General features: G+C 38.1%; 1 long non-coding RNA gene across 1 annotated transcript in view; it reads right to left on the reverse strand.

Moving 5' to 3' along the window:
• Nucleotides 1-15,816, reverse strand: part of LOC148970471 (uncharacterized) — a 44,770-nt gene extending 28,954 nt beyond the window's left edge. Inside the window, exons 1-3 of the long non-coding RNA XR_016148441.1 lie at nucleotides 15,775-15,816; nucleotides 15,055-15,267; nucleotides 14,878-14,941 (exon numbers count right to left, since the gene is read on the reverse strand). This is a non-coding gene — a long non-coding RNA (uncharacterized LOC148970471). The remainder of the gene's footprint in view (nucleotides 1-14,877; nucleotides 14,942-15,054; nucleotides 15,268-15,774) is intronic.
• Between the last annotated feature and the right edge of the window lie 3,455 nt (nucleotides 15,817-19,271).

The raw sequence follows: 19,271 nt of genomic DNA on the forward strand, positions 1-19,271 counted from the left end.
AATTTCAAAGTGAGCTATCCCTTTAAGAATATAACAAATTGGGGTTAAATGCTGTCACTGCTTTTTCCATTAAACCGGCAATTTATTGAAACCATACAGTTATTTCTGCCAGGATTTCTGTCAGGCACGTTCTTTAAAGATTTTCCAGGAAACAAATCTATTGTGATGCCAAACCCCCTCATGGAAGAAGAAAGCCGTCATGTTTGCAATTGTGACAAAGAGCGCCCATCTTATCGGGATCAACTAAACGCTGAATTTCGCAAAAGCACCATTGTTGCAGCTAACTTGCATAATGTTCTTGAATGAATCTATCGCCGGTCTGTTATTGTTGGGACATTGACTTTACATTTTCACGCCCATAAATATGACACTGAACAAAACGAACCGTGATTGGTTTCTTTCCATGTCATATGTCATCTTAGGCCAATGAAAGCTGCTGGAGTCCAGACCTTCTGCTGTCAGTTCTGAATGTCTAGCTATGAGATTCCAGGTCTATACTGACATTATCCTCCAGGAAGTGACATCAAATAAGAGAATAATAATCATATATTACCTTATATTAATTCTGTAATGTTTCACATTCCATTTCCACAGAAATCAATAAAATAATGAAAAATGAAAAGGTGATTAAAAAAGTTGACACTACTCGCGTATGCCGATGATGAACGGCTAACTTTAGCTCTTTGTTTTCCACCTTGTTCATTTTTCACCATTATGTAAGCAATCAAGTCAGTAATCAATAGACCGTCTGAGACTGACCACAGCATATTTATCAAAGCCTGTCATAGAAATACTTCTCTATACAACAGCACAAGCATGTAAAACACTCCACAACAGAAACAAGCCACATCATTTCTTCATTTAAAAGCAGACATAGCCCTTGGCAGTCAAAATGCACAGTTTTTGGCTGACCATTTTCTGTCTAAAAAGATACACGTCTCCTTCTTTCATCAGCTGACATGAACTTAAGAGGATGAGAGATAAGAGGAGACATCAAAGAAACAGGAGGAGGCGGTAAATGGTACGTTTCCCTGAGAACGTTGCTCTCTCTCTCTCTCTCTCTCTGCACAGGTCATTGTTTCGGCTTCTGCAGTAATTATGTTGACATTTACATCAAGGCCCAGACGAACCCGGCCAAGTGCTCATGGTAGCGGATGCACTTCACAAAAATGCCTATTCAAACTGTGCTGGTCTCGTCTATGGGCCTTGTGCTTTATTGACTGAGTCATTGCTTCCCTCCATCTCACGCTTGCCTGCTGTCTGCTCTCACACACAACCATTAAAACTAAAACACAAACTCCTCATTATAGGGATAGTTCACCCATAATTAAAATGATCTTTATGTGCCCTCATGCCACTCCAAACTTATTCCTTGTTATGTTTTCTGAGTCTGAGAAACAATTGATGAATCGTAGCAGCAAAAAATTACAAGCACCATAAAAGTAGAACACGCAAGTTGTGCGCTGTATTTCAAGATTCAAGTCAAGAGACATAGGTCTTTCAATGGAAGCTTGTTTCGGTCAAAGAATGGAAAAAATAAAAAAGGAAATTATTACTTTTTATCTCACAATTCAGACTTTTTTTCCACAGAATTTGCAATTGCGAGGAAAAAAAAAGTCCGAATTGCGGGATCTAAACTCGCAATTCTGAATTAACTCGTAATTGCGACTTTATATCTAGCAATTTTGAGAAAAAATTTAATTCTGAGAAAAAAGAAGCCAGAATTGCGAGATATAAACTCGCATTTGGAAGAAAAAGCAGTCCATATATAAAGAAAAAGTTAATATCCCGCAATCTTTAAAATACAATTGCGACTTTATATCTAGAAATTTTGAGAAAAAAAATTAATTCAGAGAAAAAAAAGAAGCCAGAATTGCGAGATATAAACTCGCAATTGGAAGAAAAAGAAGTCCATATATGAAGAAAAAGTTTATATCCCGCAATTCTGACTTAAACATGAAATTGCGACTTATTTTCTCAATATTCTGTCTTCTATCTCACAATTTCGAGTTTGTCTCGTAAATTTGAGAAAAAAGTTGAAAAAAAAAATAATTCTGAAAAAAGAAGTCAGAATTGCGAGAGGTAACCTTGCAATAGTAAGGAAAAAAGTGTCAGGGTTGTGAAATAAAAGCCGCAATTATATTTTACATTTCTTTATTACGTTGGAAAACAAGCTTCCGCAATATTCACTGCAACTGCATGAGGGAAAATAGCTTTTTATTCCAAACAATAGTCTAAATTTTAATCAGTTCCCTCCACGATGCTATGGCTTTAGAAGAACAGAGATATTTAGTGCACAAAGACATTTATGATGGGTTTTTTTTTTAAATCTTGTACTGTATGGGTAAAAAAAAGGGGTAAATAATGACTAAAATGTAATATTTAGGTGAAATGTTTAATGCATATATGACATGAACACATGAGCAATCATAGAAGCTAGAAGAGAAAACCAATGACAGGGAAGTTAATGATGCCCAGCCTGCTTGAGTGTGAGTTTCTGAAACCAATTTTCAGGCAAGTGTTCCGAGCTGAAGCGAGCGTCTAAAGACTCAGTCTGTGTCACACAAGCCTCGAGTGAGCTGAAACAGACAGGCCTTTATAAATTCTGATGTGGATTAGCCACACTCGCAATGCCTTTATTTCCTGGCTCCTCCTAAATAATGGAGACGAACAAGCGTAGGAAAGGAAATATAAACAGACAAATTGACTTTTAAATTATATTTCTGCCCCACTGCCTTGAGAAAATCTCTGCTTTGGTGTAACCAGTTTTCACCGCCTGAGAACAAATTTCATAACCATGACTAACGCCGTACAGCAGTCGTCTCGTTCGCCCGCCCGATCGGAGTCTCTGTGTGAGGTGCCATGAAGGATTTATGAAACGATTATGAAAAGATTGTGTTTTGGAGGAAAACTGCTTAACAATTCTGGTGAATAAGTTTTAGGGAGGCAGGTATACTGGGAAAAGCAGACAGCAGACTTATTTATGCATGTAATGACTGTTGCACTCGGTGCATGCTAACAGAATTACACTCACGTATCGCTTCATCTTTACCGCAACTGTGACGTGCGACATTTAGATGCATTGAAACTAATAATCCTTAAAAGCACAATGATGACTGAAATGACAGAACAAAAGGAGAAGATGCAAACAATAAATACTCACAAAAAAACATATACATATAGGGGTGTTTCTTAACATACAGTCACGTTTTGTTATGATGATTTTGAAAACAATTTTTTTGCTATTAAAAAGACCCAAAGACCCAAAAGTGTCTTCAACAAAGATAATCCATTATAAACCTATTTTCAGTATGTTCATTCAAATTAAGTTTGAAATAAATACACTGTGTGCAATCAATTTTAAACGACTTTTTCCACAAATTACGACAAATCAATTTAATATATACTCACAATAGTGGCACTAAAGAGCTTGACATGAAATATGAAACGTGGCAATTTAAAGAAAAATCTGTAGTTTACCATTTTTGTTTAAAGAAAAAAATGGTAAACTACACTCTAAAAAATTGCTGAATTGTTTTAACCCAATTGTGGGTCAAATATGGACAGACTCAAACATTGGGTTAAAAATTTAATAAAAAAAAAAATGTAACCCAATGGCTGGGTTTGTTCATATTTCACCCAAATTTGGGTTAAAACAACCCAGCATTTTTAGAGTGTATGAAAATTAATAGTAATTAATTTAGTTTATCATTTTCAAGTTTGCATTAAAATACATATGAAATTAACCTTATTTTATTTCGAAATATTACAAAAGCAATTTCCTCATTTCCACACTGTAAACAAATTATACGATCAATACGTTATGAAAACTTTTTTTAGTGCTGTCAAACAATTAAAATATTTAATCGCGATTAATCGTATTAATGTCATAGTTAACTCACGATTAATCGCATTAATGTCATAGTTAACTCACGATTAATCGCATTAATGTCATAGTTAACTCACGATTAATCGCACATTTGTATCTATTCTAAATGTCTCTTGATTTCTTTTTGTCCCATTATTTTTTCCCCCATTTTAATGATCTTATCAACATGGTAAAGTGGATCGGCTTGCTTTGTACAAATGTTTTTTTTTTATTGACAACAACATTGGCATATACGGTTTTCAACTTCACAATAAAAAATTCTCACTTGGAGCAAATAATCTCTCACACAATGTAACACTGTCCATCAATAAAAGGGAGAAAGAAATACCGACGAGGTCCTGATATTGACGAGGGGGCGGAGAATTCGCATATTGGCATCCATTTCGGCATCTCACTCTCGTCATCCACTCAAAACGTAACGTTAACCAACTATTAGGCCGGCTCACAAGCCCAAAGGAGTGTGTGCGGCGTGCCTGTTGTTTTGTTTCCGGTCTAGCTAGATCGGCGAAGCAACAAAACGTCCTTGCGCGGCGCAAACCATTGAAATGAATGTGTTTCATAGCGCAGCACGTACATGCAGCGTCCTGTCGCAAAAGCATGTGAAGAAAACTACAAAGTTTGCTAAGCCAAAAAGACTGTTAATCGCATTATAAAAAAAATTTACGCTAAAATGGGTTTGCGTTACCGCCGTTAATAACGCGTTTAACTGACAGACCTACTTCTTTTATGAGCTATCCAACATTCAACTTATTTTGTAAAGTCAGTTGAATGTCATTTAAGTTGAAATAACTTAAACATCCAAGTTGACTGTACTTAAAAATTGAAGGCAGCGACATTATTTTTACAGTGCATCAAACAATTTCTGAAATGTGAAAAAAAAAAGCTGACATGAGGGTGAGAAAAGAATGAAAGATGAATGTCCTTTGGAATATCGCTTTAAGTGTCCATAGCTGGAGAAATGTTCTACACGGGTAAAAAAATAAATAAATAAAAGTTGCTTAAACTTTGAGGCATGTTATGATTACCTCATCATTCTTTTGGTGTTGTTGTTTTTTTCCATTTTCACATTCCCCATTTGTCACATTTAATGTTTACCTCAGCACTCAGGCTAACATTCATTAGCTGTGGTGTTAAAAATGACTTTTAAAGCGAGTAATGTGCAGTCTATATTAGTTAATGCCACTGGGACAGATGCTTCATAGCAATAATTCAGGCATTCTTTCAAACAGTCCCATTGGTATTATGTTGCTTAATATGAACTGAAAGGTGTAGAATGAAGATTAATGATGTCTTTCTCCTCCAGGTCTCACCGAACTACTGCGCTACACGAACAAGAGCTAAAGGCAACTGACCGCGACTTCATGCTTTGCGTGTTTGTTATGAGGTGGAAGTTGTAGATGTCAGAATAATGCGACCTCCCTGACCTCGGCGAGTCCGGCTTCGGCATGTGAGCGGAGCCGCACAAATGCGTCTTCGATCCAGGACTACAGGGACTGATTACTGAAACGGTGTAGTTCTCGCTCAGAGGTGTTTTGTCTAAGCCCTCTCCTTTCATTGTTTAAGAAATTGATAAAAGCAATGAGAGTCTAATGCCTTCATGCAGTCATCTTCAAGTGTGAGAGCCGAGCCAGAATCCCTGCTTGACTCTCCAGCCGTTAAGTAATAACGCAACAGTCAAGCACTGACACGCACATCTCTCCAAACTAGCTTTAGGGGTTGATGGAGTAAAGCCACTCAAATTTCGCACCGCGGGAATAGGCCGGCAAGGTCTCGGGGAAAAATTAAGAGATGTCACTTCAGATCGGTGTTCGGTGTAAAGTGGTTCTGTGCATAATGATAGCAGTCCTTTCCTAATATAAGCATCTCATCTAATATCGCTATGCAGAGTAGTCACGAACCGTGCTAAGGTGCTAATGGCTCAATTAGCCCTATAGGTGGTGATCTGTTTCGCATAGGCTAAGCGAACTTAGCAAGAGACCACGTGAGAGAGCTGCTAATTTCATTACCTGTCAAAGTTACGCTAATAGTCTATTTTTGACAATGCCTCATGAATAATTATGGCGCATCATATACAGTAAGCGAGCACATCATAAAAGTGTGAACAAACAATCTGTTCACTTTGACACCGTGTCTCAAAGTTAACAAATCGACACAGAGGCTATCACATCAGTCACTAGATGAGACACCTATGAAAAAAAAAAAAAAAAAACATGAATGCATTTTCAGGAAGAAGCAATTATTTCATTCTACAGTATCTCTGTTGCATATGGAAAATATTATCTTTTAAAGTACCCATTTTATGCTATTTTAAAAGTTCCTAATTTTGTTTTAAAGGTCTCCTTCAGTAGGTTTACATGCATCCAAGGTTAAAAAAAAAACACTTTTTTATTCATAATACACATTTCACCGGCAAATTTCTCAAAGAGTCTGAAACCGGTACGTTTTAAGAATGAGGCCATATCCACACTAATACGGCGATTCGTTGGAATTATGGTTTCGGGAAACACAGACTTGTTAAACTATGCTGATAACGATGGAACTTGCGACCGTAGTTGGATAACGATGCTTTTGCGAAACGCACCCCGTGAAGATTTTCAATTATTTTACATTTTAGTTGGTGCTCTCACAAGTTATGATGTACCAGCAGGAACACATAAGGTGACATTTAGGCAAAGCCTAAGGTGCCAAATGAGGCAAGCCCGGCACTTTGTGATGCCTATAAAAAGCATGAAAGCTACACTTATATGTTGTGTGAAGCATATTAAGCTACACCGAATTGAGACTGAAGCTTTCAAGCATCAAAAAGGACACAAAAGCACCATGGAAGTAGTCCATGTGCTATATCTCAAGTGTTCTGATGCCATGCCATATAATAGCTTTGTGTGAGGAACAAAAGATATAGAAGCCTTTATTCACTGAAAATCCTCCACTAAATTGGGAGACTAGAGTCTGTGAGCAGAGCACAATAATCAGATCAATTTGTGAACGAATCATTCAGACCAGTTTAGTGAAATGGATCAACTGATTCACTGAAAAGATCAGGAACTGGACATTTCTGTGTCTCTCATGAGCTTGCAGAGAAGAGCTAATGCTGTTTAAATAGAGAAAATAAAAACACCATGAGCATTTCATTCATCAGGATCATCTTAAACAGAAAACAAACCTTAATTTTTTTTACAAATTGTTTAAAAAAAATCCTTATCTTACACTCTAAAAAATGCTGGGTTGTTTTAACCCAACTTTGGGTCAAATATGGACTAACCCAGCCGTTGGGTTAAATTTTTACATTACATTTTTAACCCGACATTTCGGGTTTGTCCATATTTGACCCAAAATTGGGTTAAAACAACCCAGCATTTTTTTAGAGTGTACCCTGTCCACCTCTGTCTAGATAAAAAAGAAAAACACACACACTTTTTAGCCGCACTAATTCATTAGAAATTGACCTTTAGGTAATTCTTTTTGTTGTGAATCATGGCTTTATTAGAGAGAAAATGAATGACTCAGCGAATCAGGACTATGGTGACGTAGCGTCCTCTTATCACTGTATCTTTGCTCTTTTCACCTTTCTATACTTCTATCTCCACCCTCTTTTGTCCTACACTTTCCTTTCCGTTACTCTGCCATGTCATGGCTGACTCATCTCATTACCCATCTCAGCGAGTCCCCTCGCCACCTCGAGTCAGGTGCTGGCGTGTTGGGCACGTCGGTAACCGTGGTAATATGACACCCAGTGTGAGGCTGTGATATATATAGCAGGCCTCTAGTGAGCGTCACATGGACCTCCCCAGTGTCAGTCCGGCCCACTCCGCCCCCGAGATCTGTTCTATTGATCTACGTAAATGAGGCATCTGTCTCATGCTCAAAATAGCCCTTAGAAATTACACCGTTTCCAACAAGCCTCTCCGTCAATGTCAGGTCACACCGGTGTTTGTCGGCAAACCGTCAAAACCGATATGCTTAGTTTAAGCGAGGTGAGCGCGAGTCGAGACGCAATGATGTCATTTTCTCGACCTGAGAACGTATCGATATCGAAATCAGATTAACTCTGCACTTTCTCTTCAGCTTAACTGTCAGCTTCCTTCCCTTTGCAGTGCTGTGTTCATCACGAATCCTCATATAGTACCTTCAAACGTAAAGTCTATACTCTTGTTTCAGGCCTCATGCCGTTCAGCAGAATGCGCAGACACAGATTTATGACTGGAATCCATCATAAACACTTATGGAGTGATGCAGAGGTCACGTCATATACAGGTCACTAAACAGAACTGAGACAGTTTACATCGTGTCTGATAGTATCAATCTAACACATATACATAAAAACATGGACAGAACAGCAGCTTAGAAAAACAGAAAGAACGAAGAGATGTAGACAGATTGAAACAAATACATAGATAGATAGATAGATAGATAGATAGATAGATAGATAGATAGATAGATAGATAGATAGATAGATAGATAGATAGATAGATAGATAGATAGATAGATAGATAGATAGATAGATAGATAGATAGATAGATAGATAGATAGATAGATCTCCACCAGCTTCAGAAGGGACCCGGGGACATCATTAGCCTCAATGATGAACACACACGCACGCTGTAGTGCAGCCATCATCGACCCACATCAGCTGGGGAAGAGCTACAGGTCAATGTATTATCTTGTTGTTGTTATTATTATGATTGCATTTATTGTTATTATTACTATAGTCCTGAGTGTACACATTGAGTTCTTTGTCTTTCACTCTGTGACAACGTAATTAGTACTAGGCCTTGGGAAAATAACAGAGAGAGAGATAGATAGAGAGAGGTGTGCCAGTGAACTTGACTGCCTTTCCAGTAAGGAAGTGCTGACCAGTAGTGTGTCCACTATAAATGTGCTCCATAAACGGTCCAGTTTAAGTTTCTGGGTCAAGTGCTCATGTTTGGCAGGCGAAGGCTTCAGTGTTGTGGGTATAGCAACCAACACTGTAGAGAAATACATGACACCATGTTGTGCATCATGTAACACACCGCCATTAATCAAAAATAGACATCCGTTATGGTGTCATTCACAGCAAGTCATCAGCCATATGCGTTATTATTCACCGGCATGAGTTAGAGTCATGTTATACTCTGTAAATATGGAAGTACATGAGGGAATTGAGATAAACAAAGCCCTTTACTGACTGGATTTGTTCAACATGGAGAGGTCGGGTAAAGTAATTATCACCAGAGCTTCTCAGTGATTTTAGTCCCGTGCTAATGTGCCATCTCAGTTATCATTACAGACAACGTCAGTTAAGATTACGCCGACTTTTACCTTACAGTAAAAAGGTCTGGAAAAATTACCTCAGGTACTGTAATACTAGACCTTCTGTAAATATGTACGTAAATATCCCATTATTTCCAGTTTGAAAAGTAGTTTTCCAAGGTTTAAGTATGGGGGCGCTTGAAGAAGTATTCATTTGCGTTCTAGGCGGTGAGTCTGTGGCAAAAAAAAAAAAAAAGTTTTCCACATAATATTCAGATCAACAGGTAAGTGCCGATAACCAACATAATCCAATCAGAAATGTATTATTAAATCATTCGACCAGACCAAACTGTTTTATATACATACACTCTAAACAATGCTGGCTTGTTTTAACCCAAATTTGGGTCAAATATGGGCAAACCCAAATGTTGGGTTAAAAATGTAATTTCAAATTTTGTCCCAACTTCAACTTTCACTTTCAGCTGTAATTTTTTTAATTGCATTTTTAACCCAACATTTGGGTTTGTCCATATTTCACCCACATTTGGGTTGAAACAACCAGCATTGTTGTAGTGTAGAAATATAGCGTTTGCTGTCATGATATCAGGAAGCAACGTAATATGTATATGACAGGGTGGTGCGTAAATCAAGGTACCCCTCCCACTTCTGGTAGTATTACTGAGATTTCTTATCCCGTGCGAATTGGCCATTACTATTACAGACGTCCTGTGGTAAAATTACACTACTCCATCTACCCTTGTCAAATTAATCCCATCCGAATAACGCTAAAGCAATCAGAATTCTCTCAGACTTCATCTCTATCCAAAATGGACTGACAATTTTGTCAATATAGGGTTTTCCCACTATTTTTGTTTATATTCCCATTATAAGTAAATAAATATTTTAAAAAAGAAATCGAATTAATATAATAGTGCTAAATTATTATTTGCAATATCACGTAATTGACTTGATTTCAGAAAAACTGAAAGTCCTATTCTGAACGCACTGAAACCAAATAAACAGTTTACACAAAGCCATTTATAGCAAACACCCTTGTTAGAAATGACAACAGCCTGAGCTGAATAGGAAGCAGTTTGCTCCAGTCAGTCCATCAGAGTTCAACCTAACAGCATGCAGCGCAAGAAGGGGAGAAGGACAGTAGCTGTCATTTAACACAACTTGCCCTCCGAGCCTGTAGTCAAACAGCTTCGTAACACTAGACTTCGTAACGCAAGCTCTCTCTCTTCTGTCAGCTTAAGTGACAAGTGACCTGAAATCTCACCTTGGATGAACCTACCCCGATTCTTCTTGTTAAGACGACTGTCAAGTGGGGTGCCCTACAACCATGCACCAAAACGAATACAAAACAATGTTGACAAACAACAGAGAGAAAAATAAAGATGGCACCATGACAGGCCTCAAGGATAGAGTCCCAGATATGGAGATTTGCCAGAGAAGGCCTGGAGGATTGTTTTTGTTCTCAGAGTTCCCCTGACAGTTGGATGGACAAGGTTACCCATTAAAGGCCCTTCTGTAAATCACATGCTCATCAGCACTTCATTTGATATGCTGATATCCATCAACAATCAGCAACAACATTCTCTCTTTCCTGAATATAGAGGTCAAACCAGTGGCTATTCACATTCTGGCATAGCAAAGTCTTCATTATAGCACTTTATCGTCAATCAATTAAGCTGCAGTCTCTGAATCCAAAATGAACTTGAGAATGGTGTGCTCGCGTCATTCTGAAAAGCACCTGGAAAAAAAACAGTGTGTCGCTTCTATTACGAGAGGTAGCCAAAATGATTAGAACACCTGACAGATCGAAAAATGTAAAAACAAATAAAAATGTTGCCTCCAAAACATGATTTCACTCCATAAAGTTCATAAAACATGCAGATGGTTGCCCTGAGTGCAACACATATCAGATGAAAGGAGTTGCACTGTTTTTATCCACTTTTAACTTTAATATTTGGTATGTCCGCTTGTTTTGCAGCAATTAGAGCAGCATCTCTCTGGCACAGTTTCAATATATTTCCTGAGAACTTCAACACTAATGTTTTCCCATGCCTTCTGCAATTGAAGCCAAACGATTTCCTTTGAAATGTACAATAAATCTGTCCAGTTTATTTTCCAACTACCCTAAATTTGCTCGATGGGGTTGAGGTCTCGACTCCATCATTTTCAATGCTCCAGCGGATTCCTTCCATCGCAGGTACTTCCAGCAATAGATAGAATAACGTTTAGGGTCATTGTCCGCTTGGAAAATTACAACTAAAACCTCTTAAATACACCAAGTGTTCTAAAAGTTTTGGTCACCATATATATATATATATATATAAAGGGCAGCTTGTCACTGCTCAGACTATACGCCTCACACTCCAACAAGTCAATTCAACAAGGAAGCCACTTCTGAAGCTGGCTCACAAGACAACCTGCAAACAGTTTGTTGAAAGCAACCTGTCCAAGAGCATGAATTACTGGAACCTGTGGTCTGATGAGACTAAGATAAACTTGTTCGGCTCAGATGTGTGGTGACGCCTACAGCCAAGCATGGTGGTGGTAGCATCATGGTTGCATGAGTGCTGAGTTGAGCTTCATTGACGGAAACATGGATTCCAACATGTACTGCGACATTCTGAAGCAGAACAGGATGCCCTCCCTTGAGGAACTGGGCCGAACGCCATGATAAAGACCCCAAACACACCGCCAAGATGACAAGTGCCTTGCTGAGGAAGCTGAAGGTGATGGAGTGGTCAAGTATGTCTCCAGACCTGAACCCTATTGAGCACCTGTGGGGCATCCTCAAGCGGAAGGTGGAGAAGCGCCACGTGTCTAACATCCAGCAGCTCCGCGATGTGGAAGAGGATCCCAGCAACAACCTGGGATTACATGCCTGCTCTGAATTACATGCCTAGGAGGATTAGGGCAGTGCTAGATAACAATGGTGCTCACACTAAATATTGACACTTTGGACACAGTTATGACATGTTCACATAGGGTGTACTCACTTTTGTTGCCAGCAATTTTGACAATAATGTCTGTATGTTGAGTTATTTTCAGAGGACATTAAATATAGACTGCTACAAGCAGCACATTGACTACTCCTAAATCTATCCAAGTTTCATTTCTACAGTATTGTCCATTGAGAAGATATACTAAAATGTTTGCTGAAATGTGAGAGATACTGTATAGGATAGATAGATCTATCTAAGGGTTAAGGTCAGGTTTGGTCAAAACATCTGGCTCCAACAAAAAGCCCATTTCTCCATTGGAAGCCATTCAAAAGTAGCTTTTACACTGCAGCTAGCATATAAAACCACAAATCATTCAAAATAAATGCCAGCCAAAGCCTACCATTGAGATGAAAGGAATGCTATACGATTTCGAATTCTCCAGGTATTAAAGACCTCCTTGATTTAGACCCCGAATTATCCTGCAACTCCAGCAACAACGTTTTATTTACTCACCAAAGCCATTTTTTACCTGCAGCTGGCTCTTTGCAAGCGTTATTTTTGGACCCTGTGACCCTAAAAGCTTTGAAGTTTTATTACAGTAAGAAGTCACCCAAACTACCCGTGTGTGAGTGTATCCGGCGCGCTGGAACTAAAGGCGAGTTTTTTTTTCCCCGTTTAAACTTTAAGGAAGCTGAATGGTAGAGCAGATATCATCGTATATGATAAGGACGTCGTCTTTATTTTTTATGTGCGTGACATTGAAAGAGACACAGGCCTGGCGCCACATAAATCAAGTTGACAGTGCAATGGATTTGTAATGGATTAAAAAAAAAGACAAAAAAGCTTGGGAATAGTACTCTCTTCTCCTCCTCCCTGCAAATATCCCAAGAGGCTCGGCTCCATCTAAGATGTATGTAATTACTTAATTTCATCCGTCAATGATGGGTGAGGTGAACGCAATTTGTCAATCATCTACGGCAATATTGCAGTGACATTCAGTAATGAGCATATGTGAAGATTTGAGCATGTGGAACATTTTAAGAGTCATTCTTGTGGAAAATGTGTAAGTGTGTAAACATTCAATACTGTCTTCAATGACAGACACACACAAGCATATATTATGTGTACAAAGTTCAAGGATGATTCCTCACAGTAATGCGCTTGTGCTGTCAACTGAGAGGTATGGCAAAAACTAAAATTTAATCCAATTTCCTGAAGTTTAACCACTGACTTGAATAAGAGAATGTGCAATGCACAATATGGCGGAATAAGTCCTGCCATCTAAATAAAAGAGCCATTAATAAGCTTTTTAAAGGGATACTACACTTTTTTTTTTGGAAATAGGTTCATTTTACCACTCCCCCAGAGTTAAACAGTTGCGTTTTACCGTTTTCGAATATATTCAGCCGATTTTCTGATATTTAGAAGAATATCAGTAATCAGACAGTTTCTGGTCTCATTGACTTCCATAGTAGTAAAAAAATATACTATGGAAGTCAATGAGACCAGAAACTGTCTGATTACTGATATTCTTCTAAATATCAGAAAATCGGCTGAATATATTCGAAAACGGTAAAACGCAACTGTTTAACTCTGGGGGAGTGGTAAAATGAGCCTATTTCCAAAAAAAGTGGAGTATCCCTTTAATGATTTAATTTGAACATAAGGAACAAAATTTATGCGACAGCTCATATCAAGTTTTGTTGCTGATTTGAACTGTTATTTAATTGTGAGTTCAGCAAGTCGTTTTTGAGATTTCAGGATTCCCCATTTAAATAGGGCTTGGTCATGGATGCCCAAAAGAGCCACCTGAAAGTGTTGCAAACATGGCCACCAAGTGAACAGACTTTCCATGAAAGGGACTTTGCAAATAATAGGGGTTATGTGCAACATTCTTCCGGGTTCTACAAAACGGGTATAACTACTTCCGGCCGTCAGCTACTGAGGTAAACACAGCGTAGTAATGGCGACCATCTATAGCAGGTGTTTACAGGAGCTACTCCTATTGTCAAATTCAGATGTACACCGTATTGCCAAGCGGACGTCCAGAGCCCCGAGTACTTTGTTAGATAAAGAATTTAAGCTTTACTCCACCTCATTAATTCATAATTATTAAGGTGTGTAAGTTAGTACATGTAGCTTTTGCTAATGGCACCCGATATAGCGATAGCTATATCTGTAGTTTGTTTTAAAGCATCGAAAATACATTTTGGTCCAAAAATAACGAAAACTACGGAGTAGTTCAGACGAAACCTGTGCTCACTTTCTCCCTTCCATCTTCCCTCAGCTGTCATCTTCTCTTCCATCACAATTCTCTTGATATGAATACCGCAACGGATACCTTATGCTCCATCTTGCTCCAAGAAGTATCTAAACTTCTCCTTTCCAGTCATCCTACCACCTGCCCCCTAGATCCCATCCCCTCACACCTTCTACAAGCCATCTCTCCCACACTTCTACCAGCACAGATGGGTGAAGGAACATCACCTGCAGCTCAACCTGGCAAAGACTGAGCTTCTCGTCCTCCCTGCCAATCTGTCTCAATGAAACGACTTCACTATCCAGCTAGATTCATCATCAATCAAAACTCATATATATCCTCAAAAAAAACTTCCCTATACTTTAATCCTCCCTTGTCTGCCTTATGCTACTCTGAGCAATGCCTGAACTTTGTATTTTGAGCACTTCTTGCATTGTTTTTGCCTCTTACAATGACTCGCTTGCTTTAGTCCTCATTTGTCAATCCCTTTGGACAAAAGCATCTGCTAAATGACTAAATGTGAATGGAATTTTACTTACTGTGAATGGGTATCACGATAAATGCCTCTATCAGATTTTACAGCCCCGTAGACAGGAGCTGAACCTGGAAAGAAAAGAATCACTATGGCTTAAGACACAGTAAATGTCTGTTGTGTTCAGACTGAGGCAAGGAGTAAATCCCTTCATTTAAGGCCGTGAAGGCCAATGGTAACATACCAGTCGTTATGATATCATGTCTGGCCAATGCAAATATGGTCTCTGTCCCAAATGCCTCCCCAAGTCCAGTGGGCCTCCTTCGAGTCCCCATTTCGGTGATGTAATGCTGCATAAACTGTCCAGTCGGGTAGCCTAGCCATCTGCTGTGTCCAAATCAGTGCATGACCATCAAAAGGCCACATCCAAAGTGCATATCAGAGGCCATTATGAAACCTACAATGATAAATAAGACGCCAAATGGACTTCACAGACACGTGCAAACATCATATAACAGCCATATAAGACCACAAAAACACACAAGTGCAGACATTTGGATGCATTAACATGGTGGAAAACAAAGTTGGCTAAATTGACATTTCTAAATTGTTGCTTTCTCTGGATTATCTACTGCACATAAAGACATAGTTCATCCCAATATTTAAAATTCTCACTATTATGTTAAGATTAAACACATTCTTTCATTGTGTTTAATATATACAAGTTTGTATATGAAGATGTTTGAAGTGTGAGAGTGTAAATTATAATGTAGAACAAAACTGTAGCATATCTGTATTAACCACAAAGCTTATTTTTACATATTTACATCATCATTTCTTAAAATGCGACAATTCCCAAAGAAACCCATGGATGGAATTTACATTCCTGAACAGTTTATAGTAAAATCATATTTATGCTACAACAAAATCAAACAAGAGCATAGAAATCAATCAGAAAACTCACCTCACTGGCTGCTACCAAAAGAAGATGCAAGACCTGATTTCGTTTAAAAAAAAACAAAAAAAAACAGGTACCTACTACTGCTACTTCTACTACTACTTCTGGTATTCAAACCTTCTTTTTGCCACCTGCTGGGCTGGAGTGTGAAACACTTAGTTGGATTCTCCAGAGGGCGCAAAACAAGTCCTGATAACACACTTCAGAAAACAGACATACACGCTTTCACTGAAAACACTAAATAAGAATGCACTACAACAGTTCCTTTTTGGATACACTACGTGCACATTAAAGCTATATTAAACAAAATCTTGAGGAAAATATTTAGACAAACATAAATCAAAACTTTGATATAAATACTTCTGTTATAATTTACTCTACTTAATTTACTCTCCAACCTCATATTGACTATTTTATTGCACTTTTATGATACTTTTTTTTGTAATTTTGAGCATAAATATTCCAAAACTCTTGGTCAGCAGAAAACCTTTGACCTAAAATATTTGCTTAGTGTTCATATTTTATTAAATAGGCTAGTAAAAAAAAAAAAAAATCCAAAGTTCTCTGATGGCTGGTTAACTGTCACATGACATGTTTCATTTTAAATATCTATTTAAATTTGACATTTGTGTTATTTAATTAACTTTTAGCTTTTCATCAACTCACAAACCCTTACAATTGTTAAGGCTTTCATCACAAATTACAGTAAGTTATTGGACATCATGTAAACTCTGTTTAAAGTGTAATTGAGCTCAAACATTCTTTTAGGGTATATAGGACACATATGATATACTGTACAGTAAATAGTATCTACTGAGTGTCCAAACATTTGTTTTTCTTTAGAAAATGCACATCTCACCCAAAATGGATGCATTTTCATTCATGTCTTGTTGAAAAATAGGTTCAGAAGTCAGAAAAAGATGATTGTATTTTGTCCGGATGTGGATAATTTGGAGCACTTTCATACGGGCTTTTACCGCAAATAAGGGGAGTCAGTGAACTGCGTATTTCAGGGACCCCGGCAACACCTCTGCTCAGACACTATGATCGATCGTCCACTTTACAGGCTCTTTCGTCTGATACGCTATTCTAAACTGTATTTTCTGTCCACTTTAAGTTGAAACGTCTAGTTTTCCCTGACATACTTATTCATCAGAAGAGCAGGGATGAGCCGATTTCCCGTGTCCCACAGACGTCCTCCAAGCACCGAGAGGGACACGACTCAAATTTGCTTTTTTCATTCCCGCCTTCCATCTTTCCTCCCTTGAGGAGGCAGGTTGATTGTTTGACTTTTCCGGTCTGCCATGGTGAAAACACAACAGATACATCTTCCCGGTTCAATTAGGGTAGTTGGGGGCACATCAACTCCCTCTCATAAAGCAGTCCATCTTTCCTGCCGACAGTCCGGTGGAGGGGGGCAGAGGGTGGACACTAATGAGGGAGCCAGAGGGGATGGTGGGATTGACAGAATGAGCCAGGGTCACAACACAGTTCGGCGAGGACACTAAAAATGGGAGAGCGCATTCTTGGGGCACTTCATTTATTCGTGGAGAAGGTTTATCTGTGTCTGGGTGAAAATTATGATTGTCATTTTTTTGTAGGCTTGGAATGTAGCACAGCCATTTTCACTTCTCTGATTACCTGTCATTCAACATCCTATGCTCAAACAAAAACTCAAAAGCAATTTAAGTAGTTGAATCTCTTCAAAAATTTGCATAAACTTGTGTGGATACCACAGCAGATTTGGTATTCCGAAAGAGGATACGCCTCAGCTGGAGGGGTTTATATTTGAATGGTACATTACATTATTATTCATTTCGCAGACATTTTCTTATCTTAAGTGACTTACAGTACATTTTTAATACAAACCCTAAAGAGAAACCTTGAATTATAGTCAATGGACCATATTTACTTTCGCAATGCACATTCCTGGATTTGTTATGCATTATTCATCGGTTCAGGTTGTTTCAAAGAAGAAAAATATTAGTCTTCGTAATCTTTCATCAAAATGTAATAACTTGCTCCACCTCTAAAATGACTTTCCAATTTAAAAAAAAAAGCCAATGAAAACCAACAAGTAATGCAGCCTTTCTAAAATCTTACCAATAATTAATGGAGAATTGTAGTGACGGTTAATGTTAAAGGAGTAGTTCACTTTAAAAAAAAAAAAAAAAAAACTTTTGCTGATAATTTAGTCACCCCCATGTCATCCAAGATGTCCATGTCATTCTTTATTCAGTCGAAAAGAAATTAAGGCTTTTGATGAAAACATTCCAGCATTTTTCTCCATATAATGGACTTCAATGGGAACCAAATGATTCAAGGTCCAAAAGACAGTTTCAGTGCAAACTGTTCAAAGGGCTTTAAACAATTTCAGACGATGAATAAGGGTCTTATCAAATGAAATGATCGCTTATTTAAAAAAAAAAAAGTTTAAGTTTTATAAGCTCAAATGCTCGCCTTGCTCTGTTCGCGTCATGTGCGTTCGTGACTCTCCTGTTCGAACTCCTTCATCAAAATGAAGAATTTTTTTTTAAATGAGGGATCATTTCGCTTGATAAGGCCCTTATTCATTGTCTGGAATCATTTAAAGCCCTTTGAACAGTTTGCAGTTTGCACTGAAACTGTCTTTTGGACCTTGAATCATTTGGTTCCCATTGAAGTGCATTATATGGAGAAAAATCTTGGAATGTTTTCATCAAAAACATTAATTTCTTTTCGACTGAAGAAAGAATGACTAATAAATTATCAGCAAAAGGTTTTTATTCAAGTGAACTAGTCCTTTAATTTTCTGCACGTGAATGAAAAGTCTGTTAAACTCTATGGTTATAGTGTGGTAACCACTGCGGCAACAGTTGAGGTAAAAAAAAAAAAATTTCTAGATGAGTGTGATCCTTATTAAAGGTTTATGCAAAGGGTGAACTTGACCTTTAACCTCCATGCAACCTTAGTGCACCACAATTCACTGAAAACTCGCATTCAGATCTGTTCTGGTATAAAACACCCGTTTTTAGTCACACTCCACATATTTTCTCATTATTTGTCCTGTTTTATGTGGAATTTCATTAAGGAAGTAAATAAGTTGCAAATGCCATTTCATACCACAAATTTAAGTATCTGGCTAATTAACTATTTCCTCTGGGGTTCGAACTTTTCACCTTTGTATTACCAGCTTAGATCTTTAACCACCGCACCCATCTACTGTATACACTATCTACAGTCTCGTTTCACACATCAAATGTTCTTAGATACATTTGTTGTTTTTGCTTTGCAATATAAAAACAGCACTAGCGGAAAGGTTGAGTACTTTATCATCTCCTCCTGTGATTAGAACCTTCATCCATCACAGACTTTCATGAACAAACAAACAAAACAAAGAAAAGCAAGTTTGCTGTGAGCTATTCTTAGTAATGACTTGGATAGACTAATGCTAATTTAGTGACGACCTTTAAATGAATCACTGCCACATAAAACTCATTTGATGAACACCAGGGCGTGCTCGC

The sequence above is a fragment of the Pimephales promelas genome, chromosome 21 (assembly GCF_988280905.1).
Source record: "Pimephales promelas chromosome 21, fPimPro1.hap1.1, whole genome shotgun sequence".
In the NCBI taxonomy this organism is placed as follows: Eukaryota; Metazoa; Chordata; class Actinopteri; order Cypriniformes; family Leuciscidae; genus Pimephales; species Pimephales promelas.